We start from the raw sequence: 22,625 nt of genomic DNA on the forward strand, positions 1-22,625 counted from the left end.
TCAAAAAATCTAGAAACAATAAATGCTGGAGAGGGTGTGGAGAAAAGGGAACCCTCTTGCACTGTTGGTGGGAATGTAAATTGATACAGCCACTATGGAGGTTCCTTAAAAAATTAAAAATAGAACTACCATACGACCCAGCAATCCCACTACTGGGCATATACCCTGAGAAAACCATAATTCAGAAAGAGTCATGTACCAAAATGTTCATTGCAGCTCTATTTATAATAGCCAGGACATGGAAGCAACCTAAGTGTCCATCATCGGATGAATGGATAAAGAAGATGTGACACATATATAGAATGGAATATTACTCAGCCATAAAAAGAAACGAAATGGAGTTATTTGTAGTGAGGTGGATGGAGTTAGAGTCCGTCATACAGGGTGAAGTAAGTCAGAATGAGAAAAACAAATACAGTATGCTAACACATATATATGGAATCTAAAAAAAAAAAAAAGGTAATGAAGAACCTAGGGACAAGATGGGAATAAAGATGCAGACCTACTAGAAAATGGACTTCAGGACATGGGTCCAGGCAGGGTAAGCTTGGACAAAGTGAGAGTGGTAGTGTATATATGGACTTATATACCCTACCAAATGTAAAATAGATAGCTAGTGGGAAGCAGCCGCATAGCACAGGGAGATAGATCAGCTCGGTGCTTTGTGACCAGCTAGAAGGTTGGGATAGGGAGGGTGTGAGGCAGGGAGATGCAAGAGGGAAGAGATATCGGGATATATGTATATGTATAACTGATTCACTTTGTTACAAAGCAGAAACTAACACCATTTACCATTGTAAAGCAATTTTACTCCAATAAAAACGTTAGGAAAAAAAAAGTTTAAAAAAAAATACAATTCTAATCACACTTTTACTGCACTAAAAAAAAAAAAGGACTTTTTTGCTATTTAAGTTATTAATATAGTCAAATTAAGTGAAAGCTTTATAGAGAGAGATGGTCATGTAATTTGTGGGACAAACTGCTGATGTGCTGGATATGTTCTCTGAACAACTGAATGAAATTAGAATTAGGATTGAGATGATGATTCTTTTTTTTTTTTTTTATGTTTCCCGTTTATCATCTTTTAAAATCTGTATCATTTGCAAAAAAGTGGCCTATATTACATGTTAGTTACAAATGGTAATTGTATAAGGAGCATTTATAAACCCACCTTTCAAGAACTAGAACAATAAACATTTTTAGCTACCTATCAGTTCCCTCTACCATCACCCCACCTCCCTGCTGCCTATAGCAATCATTCTATGCCACAGAGGCAACCACTGTTTCTAAATTTTTATTATTACCTTGCTTCTTTAAAATAGTTTTGTAATAAATATACGTATGCCTAAATATACCCATTAGTTTTACCTCTTACTGAGCTACATAAAAATGTATTGTACTCTATAAATTTATTGGGACATGCTTTTGTTTTCCCTAAACATTGTTTTCAAGTTGTACTTATGTCGTTGCAGGTAGTTGTAATTCATACATTTTCATTGTTGCATAAGTATGCCATAATTTTATTTGTCCATTCTCTATCGATGGAAATTTGTGATGTTTCTGCTTTTATGTTATTAAGAACTTTGCTTTTATACAAATTTTTGACAAAGTAGTAACTGTTTTTTGATAGTTGTTTTTCATTGTTTTTAAACGCATATTTAATGCCATTATATTATTTTTCTTTAATAAGGTTTTTCCAGAGAAAACTTTACAGTATCTATACTTTTTAGACATGTAAGGGGTTAGTATTCTTGTTACTTCCTCAAATGCACCTTATTTTCTCTTTTCCCTGGGCCTTTGCATATGCCGTTCTCTCTATCTTGAAGAATTTTTGCTTCCCTATCCCTGACCCCCATTTGCATGAGTTCTTCCTCCTATTCATCCTCAGGATTTGTCTCAGATGTTACTTTTTCCAGGAAGCCCTCCTGACCACCCCAGGTCATGGTAGGTGCCTTTAGTCCCTTTCACATACTCCTGTACTTCTCCAGATTTTCCGTATTTCCCTTTTCAAAACACTCATTAAACTCATATGTATTATACATTCTGGTTTAGTTCTTTGTCTCCACCACTAACATGGATGATTGGAATGGTAGACGTTTTGCCTCATTTTGTGATATATCCCCTGAAGCCAATCCAGAGCCTGGCATGAGAAATTCAGTAAACGTTTGTTAAATAAATAAATGAAAGAATTGCTAATCTCTCAACTTGTGCTCACCAAAATTATTGATAAGGACACCTTAATTTGTTGATGTCAAAGGACAACTGTTTGTTGGTAAATGGAATATTTAATAATGTTTTCCCTTTGGACCAAGTGTTATCAATTGCAATGCTGTCAGCTGTCAAGGATGGAGATCAGCATAGAACTAAACAACTAGGCCACTATTCACTCCTTGTCTCCCTTGGTGCATGGAGATATATTCCATAAAGACAGCTATTGATTTCTACCATTAGATTGCCAGGAAAGCCAGCAATAATTGCTTTAGGAATTTTGTCCATGAATGTTTCCTCTTAATTTCCCAGGAGCAAGACCAGCTGCTCCCCTTCTCTCAATAAAAAATTAGAGAGCTGGAAATTAACATACTCATAAATTTTTTTTTTCTTTAGAAAAGCATTATTGAGTTGGGGTAATGAAGAATAAGAAGCAAAATACAAAAGTAAAGTTGTCAAAGGATTTTATTTTATTTTTAAATTTTTATTTTTTTTTATGGAATGATAGAATTATTTATTGAGTGAAAACATTTCTCATAAATAAATAAAAACTAAAGATATTTTGAGATATTTTCAGATAAACAAAAGGAGAGTGAATTAATTGCAAGAATACCTTCAATAAAATAAATGCTATGGGGAGTTTCTCAGGCTGATGGACAATTACATAATTTGGAATCTCAGATCTATATGAAGGAATAAAAACGCCAGAAATGTTTCAAAGGATTTTAAACTGTTACATATATAAATTCAAAAACAGACTAAGGTAGAAAAATATGTTAGCTTTATGGAAACATTACTATTCCTATTTTTTAAATGTTTAATATCTTTTCAGGGTTTGGTAGACCTGTACGCTTGCTTGTCATTTTTCTTTTTTTTAAATTTTGAATGTGTATTTATTTAATATTCAACATATGTTTACATACAAAGTTATCACTCCTTACCTAGAATTCCTCTTCTCACCAGTATTTCTCTCCGTGGTGCACTTAGCACAGAAAACAATTGTTTTTTACTTGTATGTCTCCCCAACTGGACTCTTGAGCGCCTAAGGATGGGGACTAGGTTTTATTTATCATTGTATCCTAGCACCCAGGCTAAGGTAGGACAGAGTGGGGATTTGATATGCTTGTCATTTTTCTTCATTAGCAGCTATGGGAAGAACTAATCACTTCCAAAAATCCTTCCTGTCTTTCATTTCTGGTCCCCCTCCACCCCATTTCCCACAAATATCTGAAGGTTGAATAAGAAACATTAATGTTGAGATGGAACAGACATTTGGAAAACTTTACCAAGAATCCATGCTAAGATAATACATGGGTGGATGTGGCACACATGCTTTTCTCATTTGACCCTATAAGAAGAGTGTTTCATTGTTGTTTCTTGACCATTCCAGGAGTATGTTTCAGGTACATTCAAGAACTGATTCACAGGGCCAAGGTATGAGAAACATTTGGATATTTGGTTGAGGGGTAGGGCCTTTTTTATTTTTTGGAGTTTACTTCCTAATTCAGAAGAAATGAATTACCATTTTATTTCCTGTCTCAAAAATTAACTGTCATCGTTTTGTTGATATGTAGTGTTAGTGTGCTGGAGATCATGAGAGCTGATTCTCCCCAATTCAGCATTTAGTGATGTCATATTGGTAGCTTAAAATTGGCTACAGTGGGAGTATTTACACCATGGAAATTAGCAAATGCTACAAAACAGGAACTTTTTTTCACCAGCACTCCATTGCATGTAGTAGCCAAGCATCTTTAAAAAAAATTTTTTTTTGACTGTGTGCCAGTATTCCTTCCTTTGAGGAATTGCCCTTTCTCAATCAATGTGATTCTGGTATGGTTGTCAATCCCAAAGCCCCCGCCTCTTTAATTACACAGGTGAATTACAGTTTATCTGTTCTGTGAACATATTTTTTGGGTATGCTTTCATTGTCTCTAGGAGATGTTATTTTTGCTACTTTTTCTTTTAATTTTTCATGAATTTTGAGAGATTCAAAAACTATGCTGTGGCCACTCCCACCTCTTCATAATCATCCTCAATTATATTTTAAACAGATAATTCATTCAATAAGAGTTTTATAAACATAGATTTGTGAAGATTGTTTCCTTGAATTGGATACAGGTTGATAATAGCTGTTGATAATATAAATTAAAGTTCTCATGCTGCCTCTCCTTGGAGATTCATGTCTTTGTAATTTTTCCTTTCTCAGAAACTGTTAAATTTACTATAATATCCCTAGATAAACTTGGTAGTTTGAGGCTCACCTTTATTTTTTATGTGTCTTAAATTATTAGGAATAATGACTAAGAATACTAATTTCATCTTTAAACATCTCTTGTTACTTCGTGCAAAGTTTCCCCCCCCATGTCAGATAAATTTTAAATGTTTTACCCCAAGCTGTATATCTCTGTTAAAGTTACATTAGTCATATCACAAAATAATTCTTGGTACCTAGAATAACAAAAGAATTTAAGCAGAAAATATATGTCCTATTTTGAAAACATTTCAACACAGTAAAAATGTAATGATTTCCCCTCTCATTTTGAGATCTTGTTAGGTATAGTTTAGGGAAAATTCTTTGTTTCCAGAGTCTTATGACAGACTCAGGATTTTTTAAAAAATTAATTAGTTTATTATTATTATTTTTTGGCTGCGTTGGGTCTTCGTTGCTGTGTGCGGGCTTTCTCAAGTTACGGTGAATGGGGGCTACTCTTCGTTGCAGTGCATGGGCTTCTCATTGCGGTGGCCTCTCGTTGCGGAGCACGGGCTGTAGGTGCGCGTGGACTCAGTAGTTGTGGCTTGCGGGCTCCAGAGCGCAGGCTCAGTAGTTGTGACGCATGGGCTTAATTGCTCCGCGGCATGTGGGATCTTCCCCGACCAGGGATTGAACCCGTGACCTCTACATTGGCAGGCGGATTTTTAACCACTGCGCAACCAGGGAAGCCCAGGATTTTTTTTTTTTAATTTGGAAAATACTTACTTTTCAAAGATTTTTTTTACTTATGTGCTCTTCTTGAGTTTTATTCTAAAATTAATTTACATGGAAATATGTTTATCTTTAAAATGTATTTATCTCTTTTTTAAAAATCCTATTTCCTACTCAAAAGATTTAAATCTACAGTCTCAGGCTTATACAAAAACAAGATAACTCATAAATTCTTGAAAGGTAAAGCCAGTATCTTTATTTTTATGCATTCGTGTTCTAGTAATCCACATCAAGGTAACAGAAAATAAAAATTTTATAGACCAAACTACTTCCAATTAAATTATTTTAACAAAATTGTGACTGATTATCAGTTGTGTGGATTTGTCTATTTTAGTAGAGTTCCGTTTATTGATTTTTAATCAGCTATTAAAAATACCTGATTAAATATTGTGAATTTTCTCATTATCACTAGTTTAAAATAATTTGTTTATGGTGTGATTTCATGTGGTTTTCTTTGTGTTTATCCTGCTTGAAGTTCATTGAGATTCCTGGATCTGTAGGTTTATATTTTCATTAGATCTGAAAAAATTTTGTCAGTTATGTCTTCAGATATTTTTCTGCCCCTTCCTTTTTCTGAAACTCCTCTCACACTTATATATTTCTCAATTTTGTCCAAGAGATTTCTGTGACTGTTCCTATTTTATTTCAGCCCTTTTTCTTTCTGTACTTCAATTTGGAAACTTTCATTTGTCCTTTCTTCAATCAGAGTCACTATGTTTTTCCTTTGTAGCCCTTGTCTGATAATTTTGTCATCTCAGTATTTTGGGGTCTGTTTCTATTGGAAAACTCTGTTTCCGTTTCTCCCCTGTGGGTTAATAATCTAGAAGGTGCTTCCAGGCAGAAAGCTGAGATGATTGTCTGGCTTACCTATTTTTTCCCTCTCTAATCTACTTTCAGGGATTATAGTTCTTTACTGCCTATTTGCCAATTCTGAAAACAGTGGTTTCATATACTTTGTCCACTTTTCTAGTTATTTATGGTGGAGTAGTTAATTCAGTCTTACATGACTAGATAGTGCAACTCCTGGCAATTATCTTTTAATTTTGGTATCTTCAGAATGTTTCTTTCTTATGTTATGCAGAAAAGTAATGGAAGTAAAATATAAAGTTTAGGTGAGTTGGAGTTACGCATTTACTTAAAACAGACATGCAGTTACATATGATAGTCTAAAGATCTCCCTCATTCGCTACCAATGTTTGAACTTTGCTAGAGCCCCCATCATTTCCTTTGCACTTCTTTTTAGATTGCCGGATTATCACACTTCTTTCTCATTTATCAAAGGCCCCACTTGTCCTTCTCTGTACTGCTTTTCTTGCCTAATTTCAATAAGATCAAATTTCACATTCACTTCCAAAATTACCTGGGGTTGTCTATAATTGTTTTAGCTCTTAATCCCTTCTCTTCACCTTGGTCATTGCTGCAGTAGGTACCTAAGAACACTGGACTTAGGGTGCACATTTCAGTCTTGTTAATCTAATGCCACTACAGCTGTATGACTGTATGGGAAACTCACATAACTTCTCTGAACTTATTTGTGGAGCCAAAGTGAGAAAATATCCTCTTCTTATCTCACAGATTTGACAATGCTAATGCACAAATATATCGTTCAAAACATGTTGTTATCTTTGTACTTACTCATATGACAGGGTCCCAAATAATTTTGTTTTTACCATCTGTTCTTTTTCATTAAAAAATTATTTTCTGGGGCTTCCCTGGTGGTGCAGTGGTTGAGAATCCGCCTGCCAATACAGGGGACACGGGTTCGAGCCCTGGTCTGGGAAGATCCCACATGCCGCAGAGCAGCTGGGCCCGTGAGCCACAACTACTGAGCCTGCGCGTCTGGAGCCTGTGCTCCGCAACAAGAGAGGCTGCGATAGTGAGAGGCCCGCGCACCGCGATGAAGAGTGGCCCCCGCTCGTCGCAACTAGAGAAAGCCCTGGCACAGAAACGAAGACCCAACACAGCCAAAAATAAAAATAAATAAATTAATTAATTAAAAAAAATTATTTTCTGATGTATCATATATGACTTACACGTTGTCTCTTGCCCCTTAAAATTGGTTTAAAAAATTTTGTCTAGAAGACACTAAGAGGGATGTCAACCCTCTGTGACTCATTTGGAACCAAGGTGCACTTTTCTCTCTCTCCAGCAGATTGTCACACATGTCCTAGGCTTGCTCAAATGGTGCACTTTCCTGAGCCTAAAGCTTCTAAAATTCAAGGCCATTAATTTATATTGAGTATGTATTATAAAGATTTTCTTTAAAATTAGTTGTTTGGGATTTAGAACTTGTTTCCCAAGAAACATGTTATTCTAGGTTGCAGCTAGACCAGTCCACGAAACTTTCTTCTACATAATGTAGCTGCGCTATAGTGATCAACTGAAAGAAATAAACTAATATTCGTGTCAGAGATATTTGAGCTATGAAGATTAAAGGCAGTTTTAGCTTAAACACCTGAACCAGGGCTATGTCTGATAGGTCTAGGTCTGATTCACTTGTAGGTAATTTACTGTTAGCAGTTCATGTTAGCTGATGGGTATTTTTCAGATCTTAGCTCCTGCACTCAGAACAAGGAAATGGGTTTTTTGTTGAGTTCTGTATGTATGCTGAAAACTGAGGATCTTTTATTGGATAGTCAGTGAGGCCAGGGACCTGCCACTGATGTGATTTCATGGTTTATTCCTTCAGTTTCCTAATATGTAGAATTGTGTGAGTGTCTATATTTCATATAGCCTATGGACTGAATGTTAGTGTCCCCCCCCATTCATATGTTGAAGCCATAAATTCCCAGTGTGATAGTATTTGGAGGTGGGGCCTTTGGGAGATGATTAGAGTTAGATTAGGTCATGAAGGTGGGGCCCTTGTGATAGGATTAGGGCCTTGTGAAAAGAGGAAGAGATATGAACTTTCTCTGCCATTTGAGGATACAGCAAGAAGGCAGCCATCTGCGAACTAGGAAGAGGGTCCTCATCAGACACCAACTCTGCTGGTACCTTGAACTTGGATTTTCTGGCCTCTAGAACTGTGATAAATGCCAGTTGTTTAAGCCACCCACTCCTATGGTATCTTGCTACATCACCTGAGCTAAGATAATATAAATGTCATAGTGCACATACTTTGCAATGTAATGCCACCTATTAAGTATAGGTTGAATACTTTAGTGAACTTGTGTAGTATGCCCACCTCCCTCTACCACACCCCTTGTTTCTTTCTATAACTTCATTCTCTCCTCCTCATTGACTCATATGAATCTAAATCAAGAAGAGTAAAGCTAGACTTATTTTGCTCTGTACCACTGTTCTTTTTGGATTTTTCTTTACAGCAGGGTACTTGCTTTTGAAAACTGGCACTTTGCATCATTGCATTTTATTCTCCATAGCCACACTTCTGAAAAGGAAAAAAAAACTTCCCTTGGCATAATTTTTTCTTAGGTAGGAAAGAGTAACATGGAGTGAGCCTGTTTTGATGACTATGGGGAATTGGTTGGAGAGGTAACTGAAACACTAAGCTTAAGGTGTCACTCCATGGGGACTTGATAGTGATGAGTGATGTAGGTTATTGCCAACAGTTTTAGTGGCATCAGTTAGGATTTTGCTGGTAATTGTGGAATCACACTGATGTGTACAACAAAGAGTGTAGTAGAAACAGCTTTCCTGTAACACTGGCGGAACCCCCACAGCTTTTCTTTTGTACCATTTTGTATCTCTCCTCCTCCAATAATGATTCCTCCTTAACTCCCAGAAAGTAGAATAGTCAATTTAAGTGAAATAGGAAAAGTCATTTTACTAACGCAAGTCACTAATGAAATAGAATTCTTCCATGAGATGCATTTTAAATCATTTTTTAAATGCCTCCCTCCCACCTTATTTTTTGATGTTCTTGTTCTTCCTGGTATCCTTGCTATGACGAAGAGGCCTGGTGACCAAGTGACCTTCGTAGTGTGGGGTTTCTCCTTTGGCATGTGAGATAATTCAAGATGGAAGTAATATGGAAACAAGTGAGAGGAGGAATTTGGGGATGGGGATTGGAGCTTGAAACATGGAAACTCCTTGAGGTGTTCTTTTTCCTATAGTGGCCCACAAGGATGAGATATAGCCTGACAGCTCCTGAAAACAAGGTATATCCATAAGCCAGGATAGCTAGGTGTGTGTAACTCCCAAACTTTATTTCCCTTTTGTTAATCTTAATTTCTTATTAAAAATTGGTTCGACTAATTCTGCTTTATTACATTCATGCTTAGGAAATTAAAAAAAAAGAAACCCGAAGTTCTTATATAATCATCTGGGCAGAGCTTTAGAAAAGAAAATAGCATCTTTCATGGTCAAACACTGTTGATAAAGGTGATTGTTGGGATATTTCCAGGGGAAGGTAACTCCGGGTGCTTGGAGATTCACAATGATTCTTCCTCCCGTAGATATTCCTCCTCCATTTCTACCTTGGAGGATCTGTCTTAATTTTGTTAAGGGACATGACTTTTATTTATATGTGTTCAATTTGGAAAAAAATAGTAACTCAAGAAATAAAATATGCTCTCCATCCCCCTCCTAGTTTTTACATTTTTATTTTTAAGGGTGAAATTGGTTTATATTAGGAGTTGTTAACAAGAATACTGCTGAGGAACCCAAGAAGACTAGTGTCACAAAGTGCTATAATGTCCTGCAAAATATGGAAATAACTCTTTCACAATTCCAGTAGGTATCATTTTTAGAACCCAAAATTAAAAAAAAAACTGATGATTTCATTTAACTTTTATTTCTACAAGGTTTCACAAACTTACCTAGAATTCACTAGCTCACACAAACCTTTAATTTTTGCTTCTTCCTCCAAACCTAAGTGTCCTAAATTGTTGTTTTTTGTTTCCTGACCTCTGCTTCAAGGTCATTGATGCCTGGTGAAAAAGTAGATCTACTACTTTTGTTTTACTGATAAGATTTTTCTGTTAGGCTTCAGTTTTATGTCTCTCCTAACCAACCATGCCTCCCCAACCCCTGTTTTCTAGATCAAGGATGATAACTTGATCTATGAAAATGTGCTGTGGCTGGTCCTTGTCCTTCCAGACCAACTTGTTCTGGCATGTAGTTTACGCCATTTGAAATACTGTAAAAAGCATGCACTAGTGTTTTTAACACCTTGTAGCATTTGGGGAATTTTTGCCCTAGTCAATATCCTGACAAAACCCCTCAAGAATAGAACAAAAATGAAAGATTAGACTCCTAGAGCCAGTAAAGATTGCTGCTGAGTTAAGGACTGTATACATATAAGAATAGCTCAATATCAAAATATATAATACTATAACTTACCAAATTAATAAATAAAAAGAGAAAACACACGATCATCTCTTTATAGCTGAAGAAGTATTTGATGTAATTCATCTTCCATTCTTGATAAGAAACTCTTGATACAATGTAATATACCAACATAAAATATCCTTAACATAATAAAAATATAATTTTGTACCATATTTTAAAAAAAGCAACATCTAGAACATCTAGAAATCATTCCTTCACATTTAGGAATAAGAGAAAGATGTTCATTATGATACCATTCTTAATGAAGTCCAGCTAACATAATAAAATTAGAGAAAAAAATGAGTGTAAAAGTTATAACAGAGAAGACAAAATATTTGCAGGTAATATGGTTGTATGTATTAAAAACCCAAGTGGGTTACCTGAAAAATTATTATAACAATAAGAAAATTCAGTGAGGTGGCTGGTATATTAAGAAAAAACTGTTTTCCTATATACAATCTAAAACAAGATAAAAAAATATAATTGAAGGGAAGCACCTATTAACCACAGTCACAAAGAGATTAAATACCTAGGAATAAACTTAATAAAAAATATAAAACATTTAAGTGAATGAAAATTTAGAATACTACTGAGTTACCCAAGAAGACTTAAATAGAATGGTATTTTCTCATCTTAGATAGGGAAACTCAATATCATTATGATGTTTATTCTCTCCCAGTAAAACTATATGTTTAAAATTCTCCTCAATAACTATACTAAGAGATTTTTATATGAACTACAAAAACTATTGTAACTTTCTTATGTTAAAATAAAAATAATTTTTAGGGAAATTCTAAAAAAAGAAATAAAAATTATTGCTTTTGAATGTACTCACTGAGGATAGTTAGTCCTACAGTATATTGAACATATTATAGTTATATAGTAATTTAAAGGTTGGTACTGGCACTTGTATAAATAATGTATAGTTCAATAAAACAGTAAAATGTCCAGATATAAGCTCAATATGTTTGTGAATTTGGTGTGTGTTAAAGGTGGTATTGAAAAATCAGGGGACAAAAGATGAATTATTCAATAAATGGTGCTGAGACAACTGCATAGCCATCTGGAGAAAAATAAAATTGGCTCCCATCCTAACTGCATATGGAGCAAAGATTTTACTGTTAAAAATTAATCATAAAAGTATTAAGCTAAAGCATAGTGAAAATTAAATAGTTTTCAAATAAGAAAGAATTTGTAAATGTCATGTAAAACCCAGAAGCCATACAAGAATTTTTCCATAAATTTAACTGAAAATAACACTTCTGTGGCAAAAATAACCATAAGTAAAAAAAAATAACAAAAAATTTAGAAAAAATTAATAACATCATAGGCAAAAAGCTAATTTCTTTAATATGTAAAGACTTTATATTCATTAATAAGGCAACAATAATCCAATAAAAAAGCACAGGTCATAAACAGTTCACAAAAAGAAATTATAGATGACTCAAACTTATGAAAATATACTTAAGTACTTTCAAAATAGAAGATAAAGATAGATGAAAACCATAGTGAGTTAGGTGAAAATGCTATTAGATTAGCAAAGATTAAAACAATTCGATAATGCAAACTTGTATTTTATGTGATATGAATTAATAAGAGAATAATAATAAGAATTAACATTTTTTGAGTGCTTGTATCAGGTACTGTTCTGAGTTTTATATGTATTTATTAACCAGTTCCTCACAATGATCCTATAAAACACGTACAATTCTTTTTTTTTTAATTAATTAATTAATTTATTTTTGGCTGTGTTGGGTCTTCGTTTCTGTGCGAGGGCTTTCTGTGTGAGGGCTTTCTCTAGTTGTGGCAAGTGGGGGCCACTCTTCATCGCGGTGCGCGGGCCTCTCACTATCGCAGCCTCTCTTGTTGCGGAGCACAGGCTCCAGACGCGCAGGCTCAGTAGTTGTGGCTCATGGGCCTAGTTGCCCCGCGGCATGTGGGATCTTCCCAGACCAGGGCTCGAACCCGTGTCCCCTGCATTAGCAGGCAGATTCTCAACCACTGCGCCACCAGGGAAGCCCAAAACATGTACAATTCTTATTCCTGTTTTCAGATGGTGAAACTGAGATCTAGAAAGAACTAACTTGCCTAGTTGTGACAAAAGTAAGTGGCAGAAGTAGAAACTGAACCGAGATCTGGCTAAAAGTTATGCAAGTAGCTATAATCAGCTACTGTTTGTCCTCCAAATGATCTGTAATAAAAATTACAAATATAGTCGTTTTAACCCTGAAATTCTACTGTCAGGGTTTTATCCTCCATATTTACTCGCAAAGGTACCAGAAAATGAATGCACACAGATACTCACTGTAGCCTGGTCTGTGATAGCAGTAGATTGGAAACAAAAGTTTCATAGGAACTGGTGATATATACTATGGTATAGCCATACAATGGAATCCTAGCCAGCTGAAAGCAAAATGAGGAAGCTTTTCAACTATGTAGTAGTACATATACTACTATTTGTATAAAAAGAAGTATGTATTTATAGTTTGTGTGTGATGTTATATTAGAATATCCCCAGAAAGATGCATAAGAAATTGGTAATTGTGTGGCTCTGGGGAGGGAAATTGGGGATAGGCATAGGAGGAGGACGTACTTTTCATTGTATAGCCTTTGGTATTGTTTACATTTTGCACTATGTAAATGTATTATCCATTCAAAGCTGAAATATGTACATCGATTAAGTTTTTTACATGGTTTTTAGAAATAGCTTCACCAATATTCTGAAATGTTCTCTGTAGAGAGGGGCAGGGCATGTACCCTTTTGGGAATGGCTGCTTCTAATAACAGCAGGTGTGATGGGAATGAGTTGTGTTTGGGGATGGTGTTGAGGGGCATTGAAAGTTGATAGCTATTGACCTGGACTGCTTCTCTGCTTGCAGAAACATTGCCCACATCCTTATAAGAGATGTTGAGGTGCTTCTGAGGATCACCCTCCCTGTTCTTACCTGTCCCCATTGCCCACATCAACAGCAGATGCTTGAGGTGTCTGTATGCCTGGACTGTTACGTTTGAGCCTTCTGGAGACATATTCAAACGCTGTCTCTTTGCCCGATTGTGCACTTGGTCATTCACTGGTTTGTTCTAATAGCCCAGAATCTTTGCTATCTTTTTTTTTAACATCATAGTCCCCAAGTGCTTAGAAATAACCTAAATCTGAGTGTTTATTCTAAAAGGAAGGACATTTAAGGCCAGAGTGGCAAAGGGATTTGCTTTCTCAAAGCTTCTTTCTTGCCCAGTGATTGTGGCTTCTTTCCTGTAGACTCAGCTACTCCCAGACACTCTGGTCTGCCTCCTTCCTGGATGGCTTTGCTCTGTTAGCTGGAACTGAGGGGCTCCCTATCATTCTAGGCAGAAATTTTATGGTATAGAGATTTGGTGAATTGGATGAGGAATTAAGACATAGCTATTGATGATGCCATCAATATTTTTTCATTCAGTCTAAATTTGGTTCCAGGCACTTTTCTGGATTATGTTTGTGTTTGTTATCATTGAATAATGAAGAGCAGCCGAGGTGTGCTGGAGAAACAGCTTCCTTTTTTCACTTTGCCATAAATGTCTCCACTGTGGTTATTTTAGTATGTACTTGATAAAAAGATTCTGAGCGGGACTTCCCTGGTGGCGCAGTGGTTGAGAATCCGCCTGCCAATGAGGGGGACATGGGTTTGAGCCCTGGTCCAGGAGGACCCCACATGCTGCGGAGCAGCTGGGCCCGTGCGCCACAGCTACTGAAGCCCGCGCGCCTCAACTACTGAGGCCTGCGTGCCTGGAGCCCGTGCTCCTCAGCGGGAGGGGCCGCTGCGATGAGAAGCCTGCGCACCACAACGCTCGCCGCAACTAGAGAGAGCCTGTGTGCAGCAACGAGGACCTGACACAGCCAAAAAAATAAATAAATAAATTTATATTAAAAAAAAAAAGATTCTGAGCTATAAAAACATGCGATTGGACATTGGCATTGGTTAAATAATTTGCAAAGGTGTTCATTTCCAGGTAAATGAGGAGACATTCTGAGTAGCATGTATTTAGGGCAACAAAGCTCACTCATTGCCTTTAAAAATTCACAGATGACTCATGAATCAATTAAATTTTTAAAGTAGCTCATTATTTTAAAGTTAGCTTTAGATGCTTGATCATGATTAATAGATAACAGAATTTTAAAAATTAATGAAAAATGACTGCATCTTGTTATTGTAACACTGGGCTGTGAATACTCTAGTGTAATTAATGATAAAAGTGATGCCTAGGGCTTCCCTCGTGGCACAGTGGTTAAAAATCTGCCTGCCAGTGCAGGGAACACGGGTTCGAGCTCTGGGCTGGGAAGATCCCACATGCCGTGGAGCAACTAAGCCCGCAAGCCACAACTACTGAGCCCATGTACCACACAGCTACTGAAGCCCGCACGCCTAGAGCCCGTGCTCTGCAACAAGAGAAGCCCCCACAATGAGAAGCCCGTGCACCACAACGAAGAGTAGCCCCCGCTTGCCACAACTAGAGAAAGCCCACGCGCAGCAACCAAGACCCAATGCAGTCAAAAATAAATAAATAAATAAATAAGTAAGTAAATTTATAAAAAAGTGATGCCTATAACATGAAGTATGTGGGCAAATTGTTATAACCATTGGCTCTGACAAATACTTACGCCACAAATCACCATTCAGGCCTATTATGTGCAAGATACAGTAGTAGCTGCTAAGTGCTTCTTTGCTACACACTCACCATCATAGTATATGTAACAGACTAAAATTAATTTCAGATGAATTAAAGGGTGAAATTTTAAAAAGTCAATGAAGAAGATGTTTCTGAAAACAATATCTCCAAATGGGAAGCAGATTAAATTAAGAAAATAAAGTCAGTAGTTTTAATCAAATTAAAAAAAAAAGAATAAGCTGGAGAAAATACAAACAAACAACTAGAAAACATTTCATCAGAAGTTTATGTATAATAACAATTTTACTGCTATTATTAATAATGCTGCAATACATACTCTTTCTAAATCAAGAGTAGTAAAAAAAAATCCATGTCTAGTAGCAGAGTATTCATTTAAAAATGGATGCATTTTCATGCATTTTTTACATGAAACTCTTAAGTGAATTCAGGTTAAAAACCAAACTCCTTATTTTGGCTTATAAGACCGCTCTTCCTCCCTCTTTTAAAAAACCTGTTTATTCTCATCTGTGGTCACTGTTCCCTAGCACCTCTTCTCCAATAGCATTAAGAAATCCAAATGTCCGTGTTCTCTCTTACCTTCTTCCTTGCCTCTGTTTCTGTGTCCAAGAGGATTAGATAGGTTGTGTTTGAGACTCATAGTGTTCACCTGGATTCAGGTAATTAAGATTCCTCTCCTAGCCTTGGCCTGTTGTTGCAAGTCCCTGAATGCTTCAACATACAACTTGGTTTCCTTAATTCTGTCCATATCTCCTTTAATATTCCCTTCCTTAAAATTTCATCAAATTCCAAGTGAGGTTGTCACGTTTCTTGCTAGCTCCGTAAATGATACAGCACTCAAAATTCAGAATTAATTATTGATATTTTTCACATTTTCTCAAATTAAAAAAAACTTTATTGAGGCATGATTTATACACAATAAAATGCACCTACTTTGATCATCTAGTGTGATGAATTTTGGTAAATGTATATACCTGTGTAACCACCACACAGTCAAAAAAAAGTGCATGTCCATTACCTCCCAAAAGTTTTCTTTCACTTTCCTGGTCAAATTTCCCACCTCAGTTCTCTAATCTGCTTTCTGTTACTATAGATTAGATTTGTGTTCTAGAGTTTTAGCTAGATGAAATCATACATCATGACTTGTTTGTATCTGACTTCTTTTGTTCAGCATAATGTTTTTGAGATTCACCCACATTGTTGCATTTATCAGTAAATCATTTCTTTTTATTGTCAAGCAGTGCTCAGTTATATGGATATTTTACAATTTATTTATCCATCCCCCTGTTCATGGGTATTTGTTTCCAGGTTTTGACTATTATAAATAAGGCTATATGTATATGGACATTTGTCTACAGATATTTGTGTGGACATATGTTTTTATTTTTTTGAGGGGCTAAATACCTAGGAGGAGAATTTCTGAGATGTATAGTAAGTGTTCAACTTTAAAAGTAGCTGTCATACATTTTTACGAAGTGGTTGTACCAGTTCACATTCTCACCAGCGATGTATTAGAGTTCCAGTTGCTCCATATCCTCATCTAGTACTTGTTATTTTCAATATTTTTAATTTTAGCTATTCTAATGGTTGGAGCTATTTCATTGTGGTTTTAGTTTGCATTTCCTTGATGACTAATGATGTTGAGAATCTTATATTTTTTCTTCATCCATTTGTCCATTAAAAATGGGGTTATTTGTCCTATCTTTGAAAACATGCATTCTGGGTACAAGTCCTTTGTTAGATACATGCATTGTAAATATTTTCTCCCAATTTTCCTTGTCTTTATTATCTTAGTAATGTTTTAGAAAGAGCAGATAGTTTAAACTTGGAGGTCCAATTTAACATTTTTTATGGTCTGTGAGTTTTGCGTCCTATCCATGAAATTTTTGCCTACCCCAGAGTCATGAAGATTTTCTCCTATGTTTTCTTCTGGAAAGTTTTTTTAGTTTTAGGAAAAAAAAACCCTCCATAGGTAAACTTAAAATCGCCCCTTTACCCCTTCCTACCTGTATTCCCCTCCTTTCATTCCAGTGCTATCCATTGTCATGAACTTCACATATATATCTTTATCAGTACTGTATAATTCTGCCATGCAAGTTCTTATGCATCACAATATTTAGCATTATTTTGTGAATTTATAAAACTTACATAAACGGTTTCATTTTTACATGCATGTATCTCTTAGCTTTTTCTGTGTTATCCCCAAATGTAGTGTCTTAAATCCATAACCATTTTTTGAACTCAAAGTTCTGTGAGGCTGTAATTTGGGCTGGGCTCAGCTGAGCAGTCCTTCAGCTACTCTCAGCTTGGTTTACTAATGCGTCTGTGGTCATCTCCTGAGTTGGCTGGGAGTTGGTTGGTCTGCAAGAACTCAGTGGGTATCACATGTCTTGGGTTGATTTATTTTCTTGTTTTGTTTTTGCTATTACCCCCCAATGTTGCAGGGAACATCTTTATACTTATCTCCTTTTGCAGTATATGCAATAACTTTTCTGGAAGTAAAATGGTTAGGTTTTTGAGTATGTGTATTTTTAGGAGATATTACCAAATTGCTCTCTAATTTGTTTTTGTGTTATGGGATATGTGTCCTCTCCCCTCATTAATATAGTATTTTAAAATTATATTTGATATTCATATTGCCATAGTAGCTTTCCTTTGGTCAATATTTGCTACATCTTTTCCCATTCTTTCATTTTTAATCTTAAACTGTTGTTATGTTTTAGTTAAACTTTTTTCCCCAAAGTGTATACAGGGATTAAAAAAATGTACACTGAGAGTCTTTAACTTTCAGTAAGAGTTTATTGTTTATAATTATTGTAATTAATGATGTATTTGGACTAATCGCTTTCATCTTTATCTGAAATTATCCTTATTTCTCCCTCACTCTTGGTGATTATTTTACTGAATATGTTATATCTTGATTGATGTTATTTTCTTCCAGCAATTTGAATATATTTTATTTTATTCTGGCATCTTTTAATATATCAGTAATGTCAAACTGATTTTTCTATTTTTATCTGTAATTTCTCTACATATTGAGTAGAAGGGAGGGACTTTAATATCTGCTCAGTTAGCCTCTCAAACCAGAGGTTTGATTTTTATTTACTCTTAATCCAAGACAGAGAGAGATTCCATCTATCTACCTCCTCTATCTATCTATCTACCTATCTATCTACAGAGAGACACACAGGGAGAGACAGACACAGAGAATGTTTTGTTTTATTTTAGAAGAATGAGTGAAACCAAGTTTTTAACAATTCTTTAATTGTTCTCTATGGAAATTTTATATTTTAACTGTTGATGAAAAATTTTTAAATAAAAAACTGAAGTATTGTTTAACGACAACTATGGTTTTTACAAGCACAATGCTTATATCACGTTGCTAGACTCTGTGAGATGGGTGAGGTGGTGGCAGATAGCTAACTTCATGCTCACAGACTTTATCTTTTTCCTCCTGAACACACATCTAAGCTAGATTCCCAACCCCACTGCACATAGGTGGGACCATGTAACTGATTCCTGCAAACAGAATGTGCGTGGAAACAATGTTTGCCACTCCCAGGACTGTCTCTTCATCATTGTGTATGATCCTCCACCTTCTCTCTCTTTGCTTCATTAGCTGACCATATGCAGAAGACTCAGCAGAAACTCTGAGGCCCTAGAGGAAATGAAGAGCCCCTAAATGAAAGTAACCGTTTGAGGATGGCAGAGTTATATACATTGTAAAATCTTTGTGAATTTTTAATGCAGTTCATGCATAAACAGAAAAAGTTGGGTATACAATATCAATCAAGGAATGTAAACTTCATTCCTTAGCTCAAATTCCTGTCTACTCTTATCTCTTTCTGACCCTTGATGATTAATGATTATCTTGCCTTTTAGATTTCTCTTAAAAAATGCAAGCTCTTCTCTACTTCCCAATCTTGGGGGGAGGGTGTGTTAGTTAAATGTCTTTGGGTGTATGCAAAGAAACTGATTTTGACTAACTTAAGCAAAAGACATGATATTGTGAGGAAACTGAAGTGAATAGAAGACAGAGGTGAAGAATCCTTCCTCAGAAAGGGCTGAGAGCTGGGAAAATTTAGGTTGTCAACAGCAGGAACTGTGGAATTTCTCTCTGGCTTCTAGCAATGAGTAACTTGGTGCCAATCGATTTTCTGCCCTTCAGAATCTCTGCTCTAGATTGATATCTGGGAAACAGAATCCAGTCAGCTTAGCATAGACCACTGGCCTGCACTAGTGCCTAGCAAGGAAGATGTACTGTGATTGGCAGCCCTACCAAGAACATATGAAAAGGAGGAAGGGAAATATTTTGAAGAAAGTAAAGATGTTTAATTGGTATAAGAGGGAGAAGTGGTGCATGGCAGATTTACAACAGAACACATCCCCTACAAAGCGGAAGATTTTAAGCCATTGATGTCTCGATGTAAATAAATTTATTAGATTTCATCTTATACATGTGTATTTGGTAAAGCAAAGGGGAATGGTATTGAGTGTTATAATCTGACCATGTTCTAGGTAGTCTTACAAAAATTATCCCATTTTATGGAAAATGATGACAGTGGAGTCCAGGAGCAGAGGTGATAAAAGAGAAGTGCTGTAAAGAGGGAAAACAAGGAAGGACCAGAGGCTACCTGAAACCAACTTTTCTATACCAGCTTTGCCTAGATATAGAAATCATTTGACTATTGGCCAGTGAGTTTGCTATTCAATTGTTTCTCACCCCTACAAGACTTGATTGTATTTAGATGTTTTGTTATTACTTCTCAGTAGCAACCAATCAGAGACTTTAAAAATGACCAACTGTGGATAGAATTCTCTTGGAATTCTGAATGATTTATTTTGTGGTAGAAATAAATGAGAAGTACTAGTTGTATGTCAAGAAAGGAGGGAAAAATCATAAATCAAAAGTTACACACCATTAAATTACCTTTCAGACTCGAACAAATGGAATTTCAGGAGAGAAGAAAGTCAAGCACAGATGAAGCACAAGTGCTCAGAAATTCATTTTTTAGGGAATGGGAGACTGAGATCTGTTTTTGTATGTCAGCATGACACCAACCTGGGAGGTCAGAAAACCTTCACAGGCTTTTGCTTGTAGAGCAGGTGCACCTTGCTGTAAATAATCTTTGCAGCTCTGACCCTGAGAGCTAATATTAGATGTGTTCGGCCAGCTGCCTCCTGATTACATTCCCTCTTGTGTTCACTTCCTTCCCCAGGACTCCCTAACAGGTGTCCAGCTCATTGGCTGAAGATTCTAACTGACTTTTGATAGCATTCCTAGAGTTGAATGCTTTTGCTATTTTGGTCTTTAAAGCGAGAATGGATGATGTTCATATGTTGTAATCTTCTAAAATCTTGTAACTCTCGATATTCCCTCCAAATAAAACTATATTTTGAGGCAAGAAATATAGCTTTGTTTCTGTTATTCAAAATACTTGGGAATGATTCCATTCTCTGCTGGATTCCTTTAGGCTATGGGACACTTATTAACCAGGCCCTCTTTATAGCATTTTTTAAAATTCCAAAGTAGAATGAAACCTCATCAATTCAGACTTTTAAATATTAAGAATTTGTGATTATTTTTTACAAAGCTTCAGTAATCAAGACAGTTTGGTACTGGCACAAAAACAGAAATATAGATCAATGGAACAGGATAGAAAGCCCAGAGATAAACCCACACACATATGGTCACCTTATCTTTGATAAAGGAGGCAAGCATATACAGTGGAGAAAAGACAGCCTCTTCAATAAGTGGTGCTGGGAAAATTGGACAGGTACATGTAAAAGTATGAAATTAGAACACTCCCTGACACCATGCACAAAAATAAACTCAAAATGGATTAAAGACCTAAGTGTAAGGCCAGACACTATCAAACTCTTAGAGGAAAACATAGGCAGAACACTCTATGACATACATCACAGCAAGATTCTTTTTGACCCAGCTCCCAGAGAAATGGAAATAAGAACACAAATAAACAAATGGGACCTAATGAAACTTAAAAGCTTTTGCACAGCAAAGGAAACCATAAACAAGACCAAAAGACAACCCTTAGAATGGGAGAAAATATTTGCAAATGAAGCAACTGACAAAGGATTAATCTCCAAGATTTACAAGCAGCTCATGCAGCTCAATAACAAAAAAACGAACAACCCAATCCAAAAATGGGCAGAAGACCTAAATAGACATTTCTCCAAAGAAGATATACAGATGGCCTACAGACACATGAAAGAATGCTCAACATCATTAATCATTAGAGAAATGCAAATCAAAACTACAATGAGATATCATCTCACACCGGTCAGAATGGCCATCATCAAAAAATCTAGAAACAATAAATGCTGGAGAGGGTGTGGAGGAAAGGGAACACTCTTGCACTGTTGGTGGGAATGTAAATTGATACAGCCACTATGGAGAACAGTATGGAGGTTCCTTAAAAAACTACAAATAGAACTACCATACGACCCAGCAATCCCACTACTGGGCATATACCCTGAGAAAACCATAGGTCAAAAAGTGTCATGTACCACAATGTTCATTGCAGCTCTATTTACAATAGCCAGGACATGGAAGCAACCTAAATGTCCATCGACAGATGAATGGATAAAGAAGATGTGGCACATATATACAATGGAATATTACTCAGCCGTAAAAAGAAATGAAATGGAGGTATTTGTAATGAGGTGGATGGAGTTAGAGTCTGTCATACAGAGTGAAGTAAGTCAGAAAGAGAAAAACAAATACAGTATGCTAACACATATATACGGAATCTAAGGAAAAAAAAAAAAGGCCATGAAGAACCTAGTGGCAAGACGGGAATAAAGACACAGACCTACTAGAGAATGGACTTGAGGATATGGGGAGGGGGTGGGGTGAGATGTGACAGGGTAAGAGAGTGTCATGGACATATATACACTACCAAATGTAAAATAGATAGCTAGTGGGAAGCAGCCGCATAGCACAGGGAGATCAGCTCGGTGCTTTGTGACCACCTAGAGGGGTGGGATGGGGAGGGTGGGAGGGAGGGAGATGCAAGAGGGAAGAGAAATGGGAACATATTGTATATGTATAACTGATTCACTTTGTTATAAAGCAGAAGCTAACACACTATTGTAAGGCAATTATACTTCAATAAAGATGTTTAAAAAAAAAAAAAAGAATTTGTGATTATTTTGAAGGGATTATTTACTTTTGTATCATGAAAAAAGAATACTGTGAGCAATATTTTTTGGGTATGTGTAACCTGGATAAAGAAACTAAACCCTTCAGTCATATTCAAAGCACTTATTTAGTGGTTATGGATAAATTACTCCCATCTGTTGTGTGCCTAATGGGATTTCAAACATCTTCCCAACACAGTCACACCAGAGGTAGTGTTTGGTGCTCATTTCCCTTGAATCAGAGGGTAAACTATTTCAGAGAATATTTTTTGAGAAGCATGAGGTTTAAGTGCTTCAAAGTCTTGCAATAGGAATGAAATGG

The 22,625-nt window shown here is 36.1% G+C and overlaps 1 long non-coding RNA gene across 1 annotated transcript in view; it reads left to right on the forward strand.

The window, feature by feature from the left end:
• LOC309610599 overlaps positions 1-22,305 on the forward strand; it is a 504,212-nt gene extending 481,907 nt beyond the window's left edge. The window contains exon 2 of the long non-coding RNA XR_014234072.1: positions 22,189-22,305. This is a non-coding gene — a long non-coding RNA (uncharacterized lncRNA). The remainder of the gene's footprint in view (positions 1-22,188) is intronic.
• The last annotated feature ends 320 nt before the right edge of the window (positions 22,306-22,625 follow it).

The sequence above is a fragment of the Balaenoptera borealis genome, assembly GCF_965194805.1.
Source record: "Balaenoptera borealis genome assembly, chromosome: 14".
NCBI classification, from domain to species: Eukaryota; Metazoa; Chordata; class Mammalia; order Artiodactyla; family Balaenopteridae; genus Balaenoptera; species Balaenoptera borealis.